The sequence below is a fragment of the Neoarius graeffei genome, chromosome 1, assembly GCF_027579695.1.
Source record: "Neoarius graeffei isolate fNeoGra1 chromosome 1, fNeoGra1.pri, whole genome shotgun sequence".
Taxonomy (NCBI): domain Eukaryota; kingdom Metazoa; phylum Chordata; class Actinopteri; order Siluriformes; family Ariidae; genus Neoarius; species Neoarius graeffei.
In genome coordinates, this window is record NC_083569.1 from 40,268,893 (window position 1) to 40,286,955 (window position 18,063).

At 46.3% G+C, this 18,063-nt stretch overlaps 1 protein-coding gene across 3 annotated transcripts in view; it reads right to left on the reverse strand.

The window, feature by feature from the left end:
* Positions 1-15,600, reverse strand: part of LOC132892997 (uncharacterized) — a 33,820-nt gene extending 18,220 nt beyond the window's left edge. For 2 of the 3 annotated variants that reach the window (XR_009655497.1, XM_060931658.1), the window contains exon 1: positions 2,897-3,016. The gene's annotated coding sequence lies outside the window, so the exon portion shown is untranslated. Of the gene's footprint in view, positions 1-2,896; positions 3,017-15,567 lie in introns of those variants that run through there. The other variant, XM_060931668.1, reaches the window with a different exon arrangement.
* Positions 15,601-18,063: the final 2,463 nt, after the last annotated feature.

An 18,063-nucleotide genomic window follows, 5' to 3' on the forward strand; every position in this document is an offset into this window, starting at 1 on the left:
TTGCAGACGGATGCGTCGAACAGAGGGCTGGGGGCCGTTTTCTCCCAGCAGGTGGAGGGGGAGGATCGCCCAGTCTTATACATTAGTTGGAAGCTGTCGGTGCGTGAGGGGCGCTACAGTACCATCAAGAAGGAGTGCCTGGCGATCAAGTGGGCGGTCCTCGCCCTCCGGTACTACCTGCTGGGACGCCCTTTCACCCTCTGTTCGGACCACGCGCCCCTCCAGTGGCTCCACCGCATGAAGGATGCCAACGTGCGGCTCATCCGTTGGTATCTGGCACTCCAACCCTTTAATTTCAAGGTGATCCACAGGCTGGGGGCGCAGATGGTCGTGGCAGACTTCCTCTCCCGTCGGGGGGGGGAGTCGGCTGCGGGCCGGATGGCTGCCCGGCCTGAGTCGGGCGGTGGGGGTATGTGGCAGCGGGGGCATGGTCTAGCATCGGTCTGTGACAGGAGAGCGGAAGTTGGGGAAGGTAAGTGGCAGAATCACTACACCTGTTGTTAATGTGTTTGTGTGTCTTCCCAGTGACCGCGCCCTATTTAAGGGGAGAGAGCGAGAGCAGAGGGAGCTCTCTCCACAACCAGACGGCTGATGTGTGTATGTGTGTGGGAATAGAGATAAAAGCTGAAAAGTTGAATAAAAAAAAGTGTTTTGTGAAATCAGTTCTGTCCTGCCGTCCTTCTGTGCTCCACCCACCTACATGAACTGCTACATACTCCATGACAGCTTTTTTAGCACTCTGCACCAATGCCTCACTAGGCTGCATGTCACAGCAAGTGTCTGTGTTGATCTTGCCGGAGTGCCCATTCAGAATCTTTTCAGTCGCTAGTGAAAGTCCCTCAGGTGGAAATGCGCGTTTCAGACAAAATTTTACTTCCCGGTTGGCGGGATTCTCGCAATGCAGTGTGCGCATGATCAGAAGTGGAATGAAGTCTCGCTATCACAAGATAACGCACGATTTCATAAGACTCTTTACTGGCTGTCAGTGCTTTCTGTAGTGTACAGTACGTTTGTAAATGTTTTGCGCTCTTTTATCATCGTGGGAATTGATTATAGCTCTAAACAAATATTAAAGTTTTTTTAAAGAATCCGTAAAACTTTATTTGTATGCCCGTATACTATGCTTATTGAATCAAATCCGTATAAAATACGGACATTCCGTATAGGTTGACATGTATGCATTGTTTGCTCCCGCAATCACCACCAGCCCCAGGAAGGCCCTGAAGCACCAGGCCCGAGTGAGCATGCTGACCCCAGGAGGGTGCTTCGGAGACAGCGACACAAGCGAGGCAAGGGGGGCTCCATGCTAGGCTAAAAGCTCGTGCTAGCCGACCACAGCTACTCAGCCTCCTGCAAGCCAACGTGCGTTCTCTGGAAAACAAACTGGACGAACTAAGAGCCAGAATCACAGCTCAGTGGGAAATAAGAGAGTGCTGTGCTCTAATTTTCACCGAGACCTGGCTCTCAGACAAAATCCCAGAATGCGCCATTCAGCAACAGACTCACTCTGTACACCAAGGAGACCGGACCGCAGCCTCAGGTATGGCTAAAGGGGGAGGTGTGTGTGTGTGTTTATTAACAACTCTTGGTGTGGAGATATACAGACTTTTTATAAGCATTGTTCGCCAGATGTGGAGCTGTTATTGCTGAAATGCCACCCTTATTATCTACCAAGGGAATTCACTGCTGTGTTTTTGGCCACTGTTTACATCCCCCCCACAAGCTAACTCCACGGCAGCACTCAGCAAACTCCATGACAACATCAGCATGTTAGAGATGGCTCATCCCGATGCTGTTTTTATCATCGCCGGCAACTTAATCAGTGCAATTTATGGACTGTATTCCCTAAATACTATCAACATGTGGACATCCCCACTCATGATAAGAACACACTGGACCATTGTCAACTTGTTCTAGTTTCTGCCTCATTTTTGCCCCAACTTGAAAAGAGCTTTGGTCTGTCACACAAGGAACAACTCGGTTTCCCCTTTTTTCTTTGTTGTTTATTCAGTTCAATTGTCCAAGGGTGATGGGTGTTAGTTGGTTAGTTAACCAGTTAGTTAGTTAGGTTGATAACCTTAAACAAAATAAATAAACAGAAGCATTGCAGGGCGACACGGTGGTGTAGTGGTTAGCGCTGTCGCCTCACAGCAAGAAGGTCCTGGGTTCGAGCCCTGGGGCCGGCGAGGGCCTTTCTGTGCGGAGTTTGCATGTTGTCCGCGTGGGTTTCCTCCGGGTGCTCCGGTTTCCCCCAAAGACATGCAGGTTAGGTTAACTGGTGACTCTAAATTGACTGTAGGTGTGAATGGTTGTCTATGTGTCAGCCCTGTGATGACCTGGCAACTTGTCCAGGGTGTATCCCGCCTTTCGCCCGTAGTCAGCTGGGATAGGCTCCAGCTTGCCTGCAACCCTGTAGAAGGATAAAGTGGCTAGAGATAATGAGATGAGAAGCATTGCATTGTTTAAGTTAAACTAGAATAGAAACATTGCATCATTTAAGTTAAACTAAAAAATAAACAGTCATCACGTTGCTTTAAGTTTAAACTAATGAAAGTAAACCAGGTAATTACTGGAAGCATTGCTTAAAATGAAAATCGATTACTTTGTATTGTACTATTTGCATTGTATGTTGAACACCTTTAAGTTTACTTAACACAATCTGCAAATATGTGCAGCATAATTAAACTCAACTGAGATTTTTAGTAAACATAAGTAAACACAAGCAAGCCAAACATAAAAATCTTAAGTATGCCTTTCAAACTATTCACACTATTTACACTCGCAGTTCAAACAAACAATAGAACATAGCTTACAGCTTCAACTACACATTACAAACAATTGCACTGCAGATAACAAACCAAGTATTAAATGAGATGTAGTAAAGTCCATTGCCTACCAGTTGCGTATGACCCAAACTGAGGTGCTTCTTTGGTTTCTTTTTGCTTGTTCAAGCCTTTGTTTCAATTACAAACTTTTCTTGTTTTGTTCCTCAGACTGGCATGTTGTTCTGCTGCCAAAGGCTGCCTCAGGACAGGAAGGCCCTAGGATTTAACAGGAAGTGTGGAGAACTCTGTTGTTCTGTTGTGAACTAATTGTTTCTCTGCCCCCTGCAGGTCCAGAGGGCGAACTGAAGTTTTGTTTTTGTGTTTGTGTGTGTGTGTGTGTGTGTGAGAATGTGTCAGTGTTCTGTTGGTTGATGCAACACCTCCCACTTGATCTCTTGGTTCTTGAACCCAGAGAGGTCACACCAGTTGCTCAGGTTCTGCTTCTTGGATATTTTTACTTTTGTTCCTCTGCAGGTACTAGCACAATGATGCGTCTTACATCCCTATGCAGAATTGTAGAGGGGATTTTTGTTGGGGTTTTCTTTGCTGACCCTCTTTGATCAGTTTTCATAATTGACACTGGGTAACTGGGGAAGGTTCGGACCAGTACATCTCTGACAACACCCTTTTTTCTTTCTCATGCGCAGGAGTGTACCTGCAATTTCTTCATGGTTTGCATTGTGGGCTTCCTGTGCCAGAAGAGAGGATATCCAAGCGTCACAAGGTAAGATTGGTTCAGCAATTTTGTCATCATCAAAGATCTGAAATCTTCCTCCACAGACCAAGAGTCCAGTCTCTGCATCTTTGTACACAGCCAGCCTGTTGAGGGTGGTGTCTTGGAAGGATGCTCTCTCTTGAGCTGCAAGGAAGAGGTCTCTCTGCGAATCTTCATGCTCACTAACGGTAAGTACAGCTTGTTTTGCTCTGGATTTGATCTCTTCTGCTGAAAGTCCCTCCCACTTTGGCTTACTTGAGGCTAGGGTCTTTGTCAGTAATCTTTTCCATTTTATTGCAGCTCTCCATACCCAGGCAACAACTCTAATCACCTTGGTTAGGCTGCTGAATCTCCTGATGTCAATCAGTTTTTCCACTGCAGAGCCAGCTGGTGGTCTTCGGATTTGAGTCTTGGGCTCTTTTCCATCAGTAGTGCCTTGTGGATCACCATGGTCTCTTTTGCCTGTGACTTTCACTGGAGTACTTGCTCCACCAGATGGCGCACTGTAAGTGTTTTCCTTGGCCTGTGCTCTGGTCAATACTGCTGAGAAGGACTTCCTTTGGAGTTTGTTGATCCCTACTCTGGCGTAGGTTGCAACTTCCTTGGCAGACTTTTTCAGCCAATCTTTCACTGGTAGTTTTAATAATTCAGGTCCATTCTGCCACACAGAATTCTCATGGAGATCCTCTGGAGCTGCACCTCTTGTTAGGATGTCTGCAACATTGAGGTCCCCCTGGATCCACCACCAGTCATCAGTGGATGTGGATTTCTGGATTTCTCCAACTCTATTCGCAAAGAATGTCTGACATCCATAGTAGTCCGGGAGCCAAAGGCCCAAATTTGGCTGAACCTGGCTTCGTCGGTTAAAGGGTTTTTTTTGCTGTTTGTTGTTGTCCAAGGTCTACTCATTAAGATAAGAGAGGGTGCCCAGTGATATCCCTTGGGCAATTCCGGATATTGGCCCTTTATTGTTGGATGTGCTGCAGTCATAGCCTAAATTCTGACATTTTGACATTCTTCACTTTATGTTCACCAAAGTCTATATATCATACTTATTTTTGTGTTTGTTAACATAATAGGATGAGTTTAAGGCCTGGGGGTGGGGTTCCAGCCATGGTTGGGGGGGGTGGCCATGCAATTGGGGGCGGGGCATATACCAAAAAGTCCTTTATTACTTTGGTTGTTAATGTGAGCCTTAAATTATTAGGCATACACTCCATTGTCATCCTTGTGTTTACTTCTGCAGGGGCATATGAGGGACACAATTAGCTAATTCAAGCCAACTTGTGTAGCTATCTTGCTAACTCTGTCAATCACACTGCCCCCAAAAGATCACAGCACGCATAAGCTAAGCAGAGAAACTATTTGACTGTAATCATGAAAGAGCAGTGACATGTACTCACTGCTCACCAGTGAACTAGACCCATAGTTTCACAACACTGGCTAGCACACCCAACTCTCACCTAGTAAATGCTAGTCACTGATTTTTTTTAAGCTAATACATTAAGCTAATAGATTGCTTATTTTAACGATATTGACTGTTGAAATAGTAATGTTCCTGGTTCCCTAGTAAAATTCAGGGCATTGTCCCCGATTATCATCTCAAAAGTCTGTTAACCTTACCCTCACCCCCACTCCAAACCACACTGCTTGTGGACTGAGAGTCATGTGCACTAGCCAGTCCACTGACTAGCATGACTTTTAAAACGTTGGGCAGTAAGGTTTCCTTAAGCTAATACATTAAGCTAATAGATTGCTTATTTTTACGATATTGACTGTTGAAATAGTAATGTTCCTGGTTCCCTAGTAAAATTCAGGGCATTGTCCCCGATTCACCCCCACTCCAAACCACACTGCTCTTCCACTGACTAGCACGACTTTTAAAACGTTGGGGAGTAAGGTTTACTTAACATTCTCCTCTGTACTAGCTGGCATCCAGTACATAAGCATATTTTTACAGACACTAAGCAATGGCAAAGGGTTTAGAGGGTTTTTTTTTCATCTGAACTCTTAGTTCTTTCCTTAAATAGTTTTTGTGTTTTGTGTGTGTGTTTGCATACTGTATGTAATTATTTTACATAATTATTGCTCATTAGTGTGTGTGCATGTGTATGTGTGTGCATGCATGCATGCACGTACATGCTTTATGTACTGTAGTTCTTGTATCAAAATTGTTAATTTTGCAAATTTATGAAAGGGTCAATTACACATTTGACTAATTTGAATGACAGTAAAGCGTGAATACTGTACAGCCAATTTGGTTAATTGAAAATCAGTATCTTTTGCTATTCTTGTGTGTGTGTGTGTGTGTGTGTGTGTGTGTGTGTGTGTGTGTGTGTGTGCGCGCATGCTGTATATGCCATTTTGCATGCTTGATATATTGCATACTGTAGTTTTACATAGTGGATCACTGGTGTGAGTGTATATGCATGCTGTATATAGTTATATTGCATGCTGTATATAGTTCTTTTACATAGTCATGTGTCACTACAGTCACATGTCGGAGCTGATCCGAGTATCCGAGATTGGGAAGGGGAGAGGACGCTGGCGTTGTCTGTTCGCCGCTTCTCCGCCTGAGATCTTTTGAAATAGCCTGCTTGCACAGTTTTTTAAAAAAAAACGCTTTGATGACAATCTAGCGATCTATCTGTGCTATTTTTAAGCTTGAGCTATTTTTGTCGTTTATGCTTTCTACGAGCCTAAAGCACCAATTTTTCGGGACCCTGAAGCATACGTTTTCACCCACTCTTTGACCAGTGGGGAAACCAGGTAGCTAAGCACCTACCTGTTTCAGACAATCCAGCGACGCCATAACGCCTTGGCGGACAACTTTCTACCTGCCGCCACCGATCCAGCACACGACGCTAACGCCGGCAGGCTAGCGCCTCTCCTGGGTCAGCATGGCGCTCAGCTACTCCAGCTCACAACTTCGGCAACTTCGACCCAAAGTCACGCCTGGACTTAACATCCCCATCATCAATGAGCTTGGACTCCTTCGCCGCCCTCGCTACACCCATAGGGGCTCCAGTCGAAAGTTTGTTTTCCACAAACAGCCAAGCAGCTCTGCAACAAACATTCCAGCTCTCTGGTCTCCTGGCGCACGTCTAACGCGTCATCAGAGCACTGTTGCTTCAGCTGCAAATAACAATGGGAATATCGCGAGATCTCTGCATTCCAGCTTGGGATATCCCAGATCTCGTGGAGTGGATTTCAGTGTCCTGCGACCTGTTCAGAGAGTCATTCCACAGTCTCTGGTCAAAATCGAACTTTTTAATAGTCAATCCATAAAGAATAAATCCTCATTAATTGAAGAACATGTCAGGGAGAGAGGACTTGACTTCATGTGCCTAACAGAAACCTGGCACCAGCCAGAGGACTACTCTGCCCTCAATGAAGCCTGTCCCCCGGGCTACAGTTATCTGGAGGCAGCTCGCAGCACCGGCCGTGGTGGTGGCCTTGCTGTCATTTTCCGACAGGGCCTGGAACTGACCCCCATCACACTGCCTGTAACATCCTCCTGTGAGTGTCTTGCATTTAAATGCAAGCCACCATTTCCCATGACTGTTCTCCTTATCTACCGGCCCCCAAAATCAAACTCTGCCTTCATCTCAGAAATGTCTGATCTCCTTACAACACTCTGCACTACGTCTGCAAATACGATAATCCTGGGAGATATAAACATACATGTTGATGTTCCTTCTCGTCAACCCGCAGCCGACTTCCTTCAGCTGCTTGACTCATTGAACTTACATCAGCATGTTGATGTCCCCACACACTCCAGAGGGCACACACTTGATTTGGTCATCTCAAACTCTGCTCCTATCAGCAACCTACAGGTTTATGATCTTGGTGTATCAGATCACATGGTTATATCAATGGAGCTGCCTTTCCCCTCTCCTCACACCAAATTAAAGTGGCAGATGCAGTTCAGAAAACTGAAAGGCATTAACCAGGATGCCCTGGCCTTGGACCTTCAACGTGTCTCTTCTAGCTTCACTGTCTCCCCCTCTGTTGTTGACTCTGTGGATTTTTACAACCAGTCCTTGAGCAGCCTCCTGGACCTCCATGCACCTCTAACATCCAGGTCAGTCTCCTTCACGCGCTCAGCCCCCTGGTACAATGGTGAGTTGCGAAAAATGAAGACGGCTGGGCGTGCTCTTGAGCGGCAGCTCAAAGCCTCTGGACTGACTGTCCACAAACAGGCGTACAGGGAACACAGGAGGGCATACACAGAAGCTTTGAGGGATGCGCGGTCCAAGTTCTACTCCTCCATCATCAATAACAGCCCTGGTAATTCCAAACAACTTTTCTCAACAATAAATCACCTTCTCAAGCCCCCCTCATCCTCCCACTCTGAGACCACTGAGGAGAGGTGCAACATGCACATGAACTTCTTCAGGCAAAAAGTTCACAACATCCGGTTACACCTCTCTGCCACTGTTGTCCTACCCCTGCAAACCGATGACTCCTCGCCGACGACTGTCCAGCCCCTCTGCTCATTTTCAGAAGCCACACAGGAAGAAGTGGAGCGCATCATCACAAAAATGAAGCCATCCACCTGTGCTCTGGACCCCTTCCCCTCAGCTCTGCTGAAGGCCAACATCTCTGCCGTGTCCCCTCTCATCACTATCATCATAAACCACTCCCTCCTGGATGGCCATGTTCCTTCTGCACTAAAAACTGCTGTCATCAGACCCCTGCTGAAAAAACCCACCCTCGATCCAGATGTCCTCTCCCACTACCGGCCGATCTCCAATCTCCCATTCCTGTCAAAAGTGCTGGAAAAAACAGTTGCAGCTCAACTCCATAATCACCTCAAACATAATAACCTGTTCGAGAAGTTTCAGTCTGGCTTCCGCCCTGGCCATAGCACAGAGACAGCTCTGGTCAGGGTCACAAATGACCTCCTGATGACGGCAGACGCCGGCTCCACCTCCCTACTCATCCTCCTGGACCTGACAGCTGCTTTTGATACTGTCGACCACAACATCCTCATTTACCGCCTGCAACACATCATTGGACTCTCGGACACTGTACACAACTGGTTCACCTCCTATCTGACAGACAGAACTGAACACGTAGCACTGGGCAGGGCAAAATCATACTCGCACACAGTCACTTGTGGTGTCCCCCAGGGTTCGGTGTTGGGCCCCACACTTTTCACCATCTACATGCTCCCCCTTGGACATATCATCACCAGACATGGTATCTCCTTCCACTGCTACGCCGACGACACCCAGCTCTACCTCAGGACAACCCCCACCTCATCTGTTCCCCAGCCAACATCCACCCTGGCCACCTGTCTGGAGGAGATTGAGGCGTGGATGAGACACAATTTTCTACAACTAAACAGCTCCAAAACAGAAGCAATACTGGTTGGCACTCCTCATCAACTCCGCTCTTCCACCATCACCAGCATCTCCTTCTCTGGCCAAAACATCCCCTTATCCACAGCTGTCACTAACTTGGGTGTTAAAATGGACTCACACCTCACCTTTGACACCCACATCAAACATCTCTGTAAGACAGCCTTCTATCACCTCAGAAACATAGCCAAACTCCGTCCTTTACTCAGCCTGGGAGATGCAGAGAAGCTCGTCCACGCCTTTGTCTCCTCCAGACTGGACTACTGCAATGCACTCCTCATCGGGATTCCTGGCAAGAACATCCAGAGGCTTCAATACATCCAGAACTCTGCTGCCAGGATCCTGATGAGGGTGCGCAAACATGAACACATCACCCCCATTCTGAAAAACCTTCACTGGCTCCCGGTCCATTTCAGAATCCAGTACAAGGTCTCACTTCTCACCCACCAGTGCATAAATGGAAATGCCCCCCACTACCTACAAGAACTCCTCACCCCCCAGGTCAACACACGCTCCCTCCGGTCCACAAACACAAATACCCTCCACATACCCAGAACCAAACTCCACAGTATGGGTGACAGGGCCTTTTCCTGTGCTGCTCCAAGGCTGTGGAACGCCCTCCCTGACCATCTAAGGGCCCCACAGCCTACAGAAACCTTTAAAAGGCACTTAAAAACACATCTTTTTAAATTGGCCTACTGTTAATCTTGTTCCTTCTTTTCATTTTTATTTTATTGCCTCTGCTTCCTTTCATTTTTTATTGCAATACTTTTTTTATTGCAACCCTTTTTTTAACTTCCCTTTTTATCCACCTTTTGTAGCACTTTGAGATTTTAACAATAGAAAGTGCATTATAAATAAAATTTATTATTATTATTATTATTATATTATTATAGTGGATCACTGGTGTGAATGTATATGCATGCTGTATATATTTCTATTTCATGCTGTATATACAGTAGTTCTTTTACATAGTGGATCACTGGTGTGAGTGTATGCATGCTGTATATAGTTCTATTGCATGCTGTAGTTCTTTTACATAGTGGATCACTGGTGTGAGTGTATACATGCTGTATATAGTTCATTTACATAGTGGATCATTGGTGTGAGTGTATGCATGCTGTATATAGTTCTTTTACATAGTTATTGGTCATTAGTGTGTGTGTGTGCATGCTGTATATAGTTCTTTTGCATGCTGTATAGTTCTTACATAGATATTGATCATTATTTTGTATTAACTGTAGAGTTTATGTAATACTTGTATAAAAATCGCTAATTTGGAAAAGTTATGAAAGGGTTAATTAATCCACATTTGATGTATTTGAATGACAAATATAGAGAAAAATGTGAATACCTATCAGATACAGCCAACTTGGTGCATTTAATATCAGTATTTACACTGATATTATTTTTTCTGTATTTTCTTCCATTATTTGGGCATATAGGGCATTAAAGGGTTAATATATTAAATTGCCCAAGGGATATCACCGGGCACCCTCTTAAATCTTGAAGAGCTACCTCAAATCTATAAGATAAAGCAAAAAAAAAAAAACTTTAACCAAAAATTCCGGGTCCGACCCCATGGCTCCCGGACTATAGCTGTCCCTTTAGATTGCTCCCAGCACAGTTTGGCTGTCCAGTAGGTGGAGCCATTTTTCAACCTCCATTCGACTGTGCTTTTCAATGTACCTTCTGAGGCAAACTGCGTAGACAGCACCACAGACTTCATCTTTGACTGGTTCTCCCTTCTGGTTGAGTGGTGTGAGCTTTGCTTTGGACTCAACAAGTCTGACTTCAATGCCTTGTGCCGTCTCCCACCTGAAGTACACCACGGCTCCGTAGCTCTGGCCACTCCCATCAGAGAATGTCACTCCCCATGGTTTTCCGGTCCAGTTGCATGGTGTGAGGCTTCTGTGGAAGGTAATTTGGCTGAGGCGGATGTATTCTTCAAACAACTAGATTGCTTCTTCCCTCAACTTTTATGACAGTGGCTTGTCCCAAGTGTCTCAGGCTGTGCTGGTTCCAGCTTCTTGGAAAGCTCTTCTGACTAGAATGGCACCTTTCTGTTTAGCAGGAGTGACAAGACCTATTGGGTCATACAAACTAGCTACTTGGCTTAGCAGTTGTCTTCTAGTCAGTGGGTTGGGAGTTTTCTCTCTCACTTCTTCTTCCAGGAGGTTTTGACCCACTCTCATTTTCTTCCTCCTCTTGTAGAAATTGATTGAGGTCATTGGGTACAGTTTGTCACTTTCGACAAGGTAACCGACCCCCAGGGCTTTGTCATCAAATCAAATCAAGTTTATTTGTACAGCGCTTTTAACAATAAACATTGTCGCAAAGCAGCTTTACAGAATTTGAATGACTTAAACATGAGCTAATTTTATCCCTAATCTATCCCCAATGAGCAAGCCTGTGGCGACGGTGGCAAGGAAAAACTCCCTCAGACGACATGAGGAAGAAACCTCGAGAGGAACCAGACTCAAAAGGGAACCCATCCTCATTTGGGCAACAACAGACAGCCTGACTATAATATTAACAGTTTTAACAGGTATAACCCTCATCATCTTCTCTCCTTTGATTTGGGAGAATAAGCACTTTGTTTGATGATGCTCCTGGCACAAGCGTCTCCCTCCCACTTTGGCCTGACCGGACCCAGGGCTTAAGGAAGAATTCGTCTGCCTTCAGGATTTCTTCAACTCTTCTGGTGTTCTCGTCCAGCTTTTCCAGGTCATTATGGGAAGTGAGCACATCGTCAACATAAGAGTCTTCCTCCAGGATCCTACGCTCCTCTTCCAGGTGAGTAAACATGGGTAGCTTTGCAGTTTCTCTCATGGCCAGCTGTGCGATGCACCCTGCTGGTCGATCACCTATGTTGACTCGGGTGATGGCATACTCTTCAAGTTCACTGTCTTCAGTGTCTCTCCAGAGAAATCTGTGAAGATGTACTTCCAGGTCTTCCAACCACACTTAATTATACATCTTCTTGATGTCACCGAGTGCTGCGTGCACACCTCTTCTGAATCTGAGTAGCACTGCACGAATTGGATTGAGGACATCAGGCCCTTTTAGCAGAAGATCGTTCATGCTGAGTCCCTTGAACTTCTGGCTGCTGTTCCAGACCAGACGCACAGGTGTTGTGACAGAGTGCGGGTTTGGTGCCACCAAGTGGCTGACATACCATGCTGGTCCTTTCCAGTTGGCCACCATCTCTTTGGTGAGCTTCATGGCTGCTCTTCTTTCCGCCATCTCATGGACTTGAGCTCGATATGCCACTTTCCACTGTGGTTCTTTTTTGAGTTGCTTCTCTGTCCTCAGAAAAGTGGCTTCCACTCCACTCCTATTGTTGGGCAGCGAAGTTGGATCCTCAATCCATGGGTATTTTGTATCCCAGTGTGGTTCACTGCTGTGATCGTCTGCTTTTACATAGGTGAGGCCTGTCCTTATGATTTCCAGCTCTCTTTCTTCACTCAGTGTCATTTCCTTGCCTCCTGGCTGGCAGTTGCCGCATCTGCATCCTCCACACTTCGGCTCGCAAGCTGCCCCAATGCTGTCCCATTTCCACCAGTCGAGGAATTCTCTGTCAGCAACAGTGCTTTTGGTTTCAGCTTTGAAACCCTGTGCGTCACTGAGTTCTTGATATCTCACTGCTGTGGCTTGCATGGATCATGCGAAGTGTGTTTTAGATGATGGCGCTGCCAAATCCACTTTTTCAAAGAGGTCTGGGTGTGTTCCCCCAACCGTCTTTCCTAGTGGGCTGTCCCATAGGACAAGGTCTCCGATCACCTTCACTCTCTGTGGTACAAGGCATCCTTCCCAATGACTGATGAGCAGTTCAATTTGCTCTGGCCTGTGCAGATCTTCCAGGCTGGCATCTGGGAAGAACCTTTTCAGTTGTTCAGGTCTGACTGTTTTTTTTTTTGTACCTTGGCAATTTCGTTCAGGCCATAACAGAGAAGTTCATGGGCTCTTTCAGTTCCTGTGGGTGTCTTGACCCTCACTTCGAGATGATATCTTTTTGTCTTAACGTTCAGGGCCATTCCTCTGACCCCATGGACAACAAGAGTGATTTTTTCGCTCCTGAGGTTGAGTCTTCTGGCAGCTATATGGGTGATGTAATTTGTGTCCGATGCTAAGTCGATCAGTGTCCCGATTTTCTGCCCCGCATTGGCAGTTACCTCGAGGAGCATCAGGATCACTGGTAGCTCTTGTGGTGCACTCAGTTCCATCCCTCCAGGCTTGTCGGTGCAGTGAGATCTTGCTGCAACATTAGTGAAGGCTCTCCTAAACTTTTCAGCCATGTCGGGGGTTAGTTCAGACACAAATTGTTTTTGTTCTTCAGTCAGCTGGTGTCTACTTGTGCTTGATTTTGGTGTTTTGTCTGTCTTCACCTTCTTAGGATCTCCTCTCCAGCACAGGAAGTGGTGGTCTCTTCTGTAGTCCTGCTTCCTACACAGGTAAGTGTCTTTGCACTCATCATCCTCTCCGTGGCACTCCAGGCATTTTGTGCATGCTCCCAGTCTCTCCACAGCACTCAACTTGTCTTTTGGCTTCAGCTCTTTAAAGCATTTGCAGAAGAAAAGTTTTTCTTTGTGCCGCTCATCTCCACAGACGACACATCCTCCTTTACTCGTGGACCTGGTTGAGGCATGTTTCTTGGGGTCAGCAGACTTTTTGTCCGGCTTCTCACATACTCCAAGCTGCTCCAGCCTCTCTAGGACCTCTTCTTGGGTTTTCAAGTAGGTCAGAAGGCTGTCGAAGTGGTTGTCTGGAGTGACTGCATTTGCTGGATTGACCATGAATACTAGCCAGACTCTCTTCATGGTGTCTGGCAATTTGCTCTCTATTGATTTGATTACAAGAGGATTTTTGATGGCTCCAGTATTGCCAAGTTCAGTGAGGTCATTGAGGGCTTTTTCAACAGACTGGATCATTTCAATCATTTTCCTGGGCTGGTGCGACTTCACAGGGGGGATTTTCTCCAGGTCCTCAATGATTTCCAGGGCTATGGTTATTTTGTTTCTGAATCTGTTGTCCAGCACCTTGAACATGTCCTCCGCGGTCTTGTAGGTCGACAGTCTGAGGTCTCTGCGGATTTTCTCATCAATGCTGTCGAGGAGCTGAATCTTCCCCTGCCTCTGCAGACTCTCCCAGTCCTTTTTCCATTGATAGAAGTCTCTCTTGGAGCCATAGAATCTGGGTAAGGTGGTGGGTTTTATTTTAAGAGTTGGCGGTTGGATAGGCTGTGGAGCTGGCTGTGCCTGAAGATCTCTTCCTCTCCTTTCCTCCTCTACAGTTCTCTGCACGGTCAGGAATTCTGACCTTTTGGCCTCGAGGTTGTTCTTCAGTTTTCGCAAGCCTTTCACTCTGCCATGCAGACTAGCCTTTTCTTCTTTGGGAGCCCAATTCTCCCATTCTGCGAAGCTTGTTGTTACATCATTGATGAGTTTCTTCATGACTTCCACTTGATGTTCGTAGCTGTCTTTGTTTACCACAGACACAGGAATAGCAATGGCCCCTTCACAAGCAGATTCTGCCTCCTCAATTATGAACATTAGCTCGTCTTCTCTGTATCTGGACCAGATGCTCGACTGCACTAGCTGTTTCACTTCATTTAGTCTGGAGTGGCAGTCCTCTATGGTCTTTATCAAATCGGTTTGCTGCTGCTTATCCAACTTCACTTCTTTTTCCTACTTGTCGACTCCCAGTTCAGCCAGTAGAGCGAGTTCATAGTCATCGTTGGTGGTGTCGTTGACAGTCCTTCCAAGTGAGGCGAGTTCCTTGAACTCCTTTTGTAGCTCTGACTTTGTCAGGTGTGCAACAGCTCTGTTCAGGTAATTGGCCTGCTTGGTGAAGGCGCTCTTTGCTGAAGTTCTTTCCTGCTTTAGCTGTTTGAGTGTCCTCCCAGTGGCTTCTTTTTCCATACTTGCAGTTGTTTTTTGCATAGACAACGTGGACTTGAGGCCTTTGATCCTTCTGTCTTCGTTGCCGCTGGTTATCAACTGTCAAGTTGTTCTAGTTTCTGCCCCAGTTTTGCCCCAACTTGAAAAGAGCTTTGGTCTGTCACACAAGGAACAACTCGGTTTCCCCTTTTTTCTTTGTTGTTTATTCAGTTCAATTGTCCAAGGGTGATGGGTGTTAGTTGGTTAGTTAACCAGTTAGTTAGTTAGTTAGTTAGTTAGGTTGATAACCTTAAACAAAATAAATAAACAGAAGCATTGCATTGTTTAAGTTAAACTAGAATAGAAACATTACATCATTTAAGTTCAACTAAAAAATAAACAGTCATCGCTTTAAGTTTAAACTAATGAAAATAAACCAAGTAATTACTGGAAGCATTGCTTAAAATGAAAATCGATTACTTTGTATTGTACTATTTGCATTGTATGTTGAACACCTTTAAGTTTACTTAACACAATCTGCAAATATGTGCAGCATAATTAAACTCAACTGAGATTTTTAGTAAACATAAGTAAACACAAGCAAGCCAAACATAAAAATCTGTTAAGTATGCCTTTCAAACTATTCACACTATTTACACTCACAGTTCAAACAAACAATAGAACATAGCTTACAGCTTCAACTACACATTACAAACAATTGCACTGCAGATAACAAACCAAGTATTAAAGTAAAATGAGATGTAGTAAAGTCCATTGCCTACCAGTTGCGTATGACCAAAACTGAGGTGCTTCTTTGGTTTCTTTTTGCTTGTTCAAGCCTTTGTTTCAATTACAAACTTTTCTTGTTTTGTTCCTCAGACTGGCATGCTGTTCTGCTGCCAAAGGCTGCCTCAGGACAGGAAGGCCCTAGGATTTAACAGGAAGTGTGGAGAACTCTGTTGTTCTGTTGTGAACTAATTGTTTCTCTGCCCCCTGCAGGTCCGGAGGGCGAACTGAAGTTTTTGGGTTTTTTTGTGAATGTGTCAGTGTTCTGTCGGTTGACGCAACAACCATGGTTACAGCAACATACGCGGTGCATACAGGGCAGCCCCCCGCCCCCACTTCGGACACTCGGACCACATCTCTTTGTTCCTGTACCCGGCCTACAGACAAAGACTAAAACAAACAAACCCTGTCACCAAACAAGTCAAACTCTGGAGCCCAGAGATTGAGAGCACCCTGCAGGACTGTTTTGCTCAGACAGACTGGGATGTGTTTAAAGCTGCAGCCACTTTGGAGGACTCTTCTGTCAGTATACAGGACTATGCTGAGTATGTAACTGGGTACATCAGCACATGTGTCTGCAACATTGTGCCCACCATACAGATCAGGAAGTTCCCCAACCAAAAGCCCTGGGTAAACAGTCAGCTACGACATATGCCGCGTGCTCGCTCTCTTGCATTTAGATCAGGCAATGAAATGGAGTACAAAGCGGTGAAGTGTGGACTGAGGAAAGCCATTACAGCCGCCAAGAGGTAGTACAGAGAGAAGCTGGATGGCTTTTATTCTACTGCTGACCACAGGAGGATGTGGCAAGGCCTGCAGCACATCACAGACTACAGAACCACCACTAGCACCATCAGCTTCACAGACAGCCTGCCGGATTACCTCAACACTTTCTACACCCTCTTTGAGACCTCCAGCTACAGCACAGAGAGGAGGCACACACACACACCTGGACCACCCAATCCCCCTCCCCCCCACCAGCAGTTTCATCAGGCCAGGTATACAAAGCTCTGAGGAAGATCAACCCTAGGAAGGCAGCAGGACCAGACAACATCCCTGGGTGGGCCCTCAGAGTATGTGCCAATGAGCTGGCTGATGTTTTCACGGCTATCTTCAATCTTTCCCTCAGCCAGAGCACCGTTCCCTCCTGCTTCAAGACCACAACCATCGTCCCTCTTCCCAAGAAGAGCCCACCCACCTGCCTGAATGATTACAGGTCGATAGCACTCACTCCAATCATCTCAAAGTGCTTTGAGATAGTGGTACTGGCCCACATTCAGAGCAGTATACCAGAAACCTTGGACGCCCTGCAGTTTGCCTACAGGCCCAACAGGTCCACCTCAGATGCCATCGCTGCTGCCCTCCATTATGCCCTCTCCCACCTGGAAAACAAAGACTCTTACATCAGGATGCTCTTTGTTGACTACAGCTCTGCCTTCAACACAGTCATCCCCCACAAACTCACCCATAAACTGTCCACACTTGGTTTGCACCCCACCTTCTGTGACTGGCTCCTCGACTTCCTGGCCCCAGACTGTCAGGATTGGTAATAGGACTTCAACCAGCATCATTACAAACATCTGCACCCCACAGGGATGCATCCTCAGCCCCATCCTCTACACCTTGTTCACCCACAGCTGTGTCGACTCCCACAAGGACAACATCATCCTGAAGTTCGCGGATTGACACTGCAGTGATAGGACGCATCACTGGCGGAGACAAAATGGCCTACAGGAGGGAGGTGGCCAGTCTGGTGTCATGATGTGAGGACAGCAACCTCACCCTCAACATGGACAAGATGGAGATGATAGTGGACATGAGGAAGGAGAGGAGACCTCATTGGCCACTGTTCATCTGAGAGCTTGAGGTGGAGAGGGTGAGCAGCTTCAAATACCTGGGTGTTCACATCAGTGAGGACCTCACATGGACACCTAACACCACACAGCTGGTTAGGAAGGCTCAACAGCAACTGTACTTTCTGAGGAAGCTGAGGAAGTTTGGTATGTCGCCCAAGATACTCAACAACTTCTACAGCTGTGTGATTGAGAGCATCCTGACCAACTGCATCACTGTGTGGTATGGCAGCACTACAGCTATGGACTGCAAACGCCTGCAGAGGGTGGTGAAGACTGCCGAGAGGATCATCAAAACTCCACTGCCCTCTCTGCAGAGCATCTACCACCGTAGAGTCCACAGGAGAGCTGCCTCCATCCTCAGAGACCCCATCCACCCCCAGCATGGACTGTTCACATTTCTACCCTCAGGCTGGAGGTACAGATGTGTGAAATGTAAGACTGTCAGACTAAAGAACTCTTTCTTTCCCACCACCATCAGACTCCTGAACAGCTGACAGGAGTCTATAACCATGGACTACCTCCCTGCAAACTGTCTTTGACTGTTTACATTTGTTTGTACATTACTGCCCTTTTTTGCTGCTGTTTTCTTGACTGTTTACATCTGTTTACATTGTTTGCACGTTTGCACATTACTGC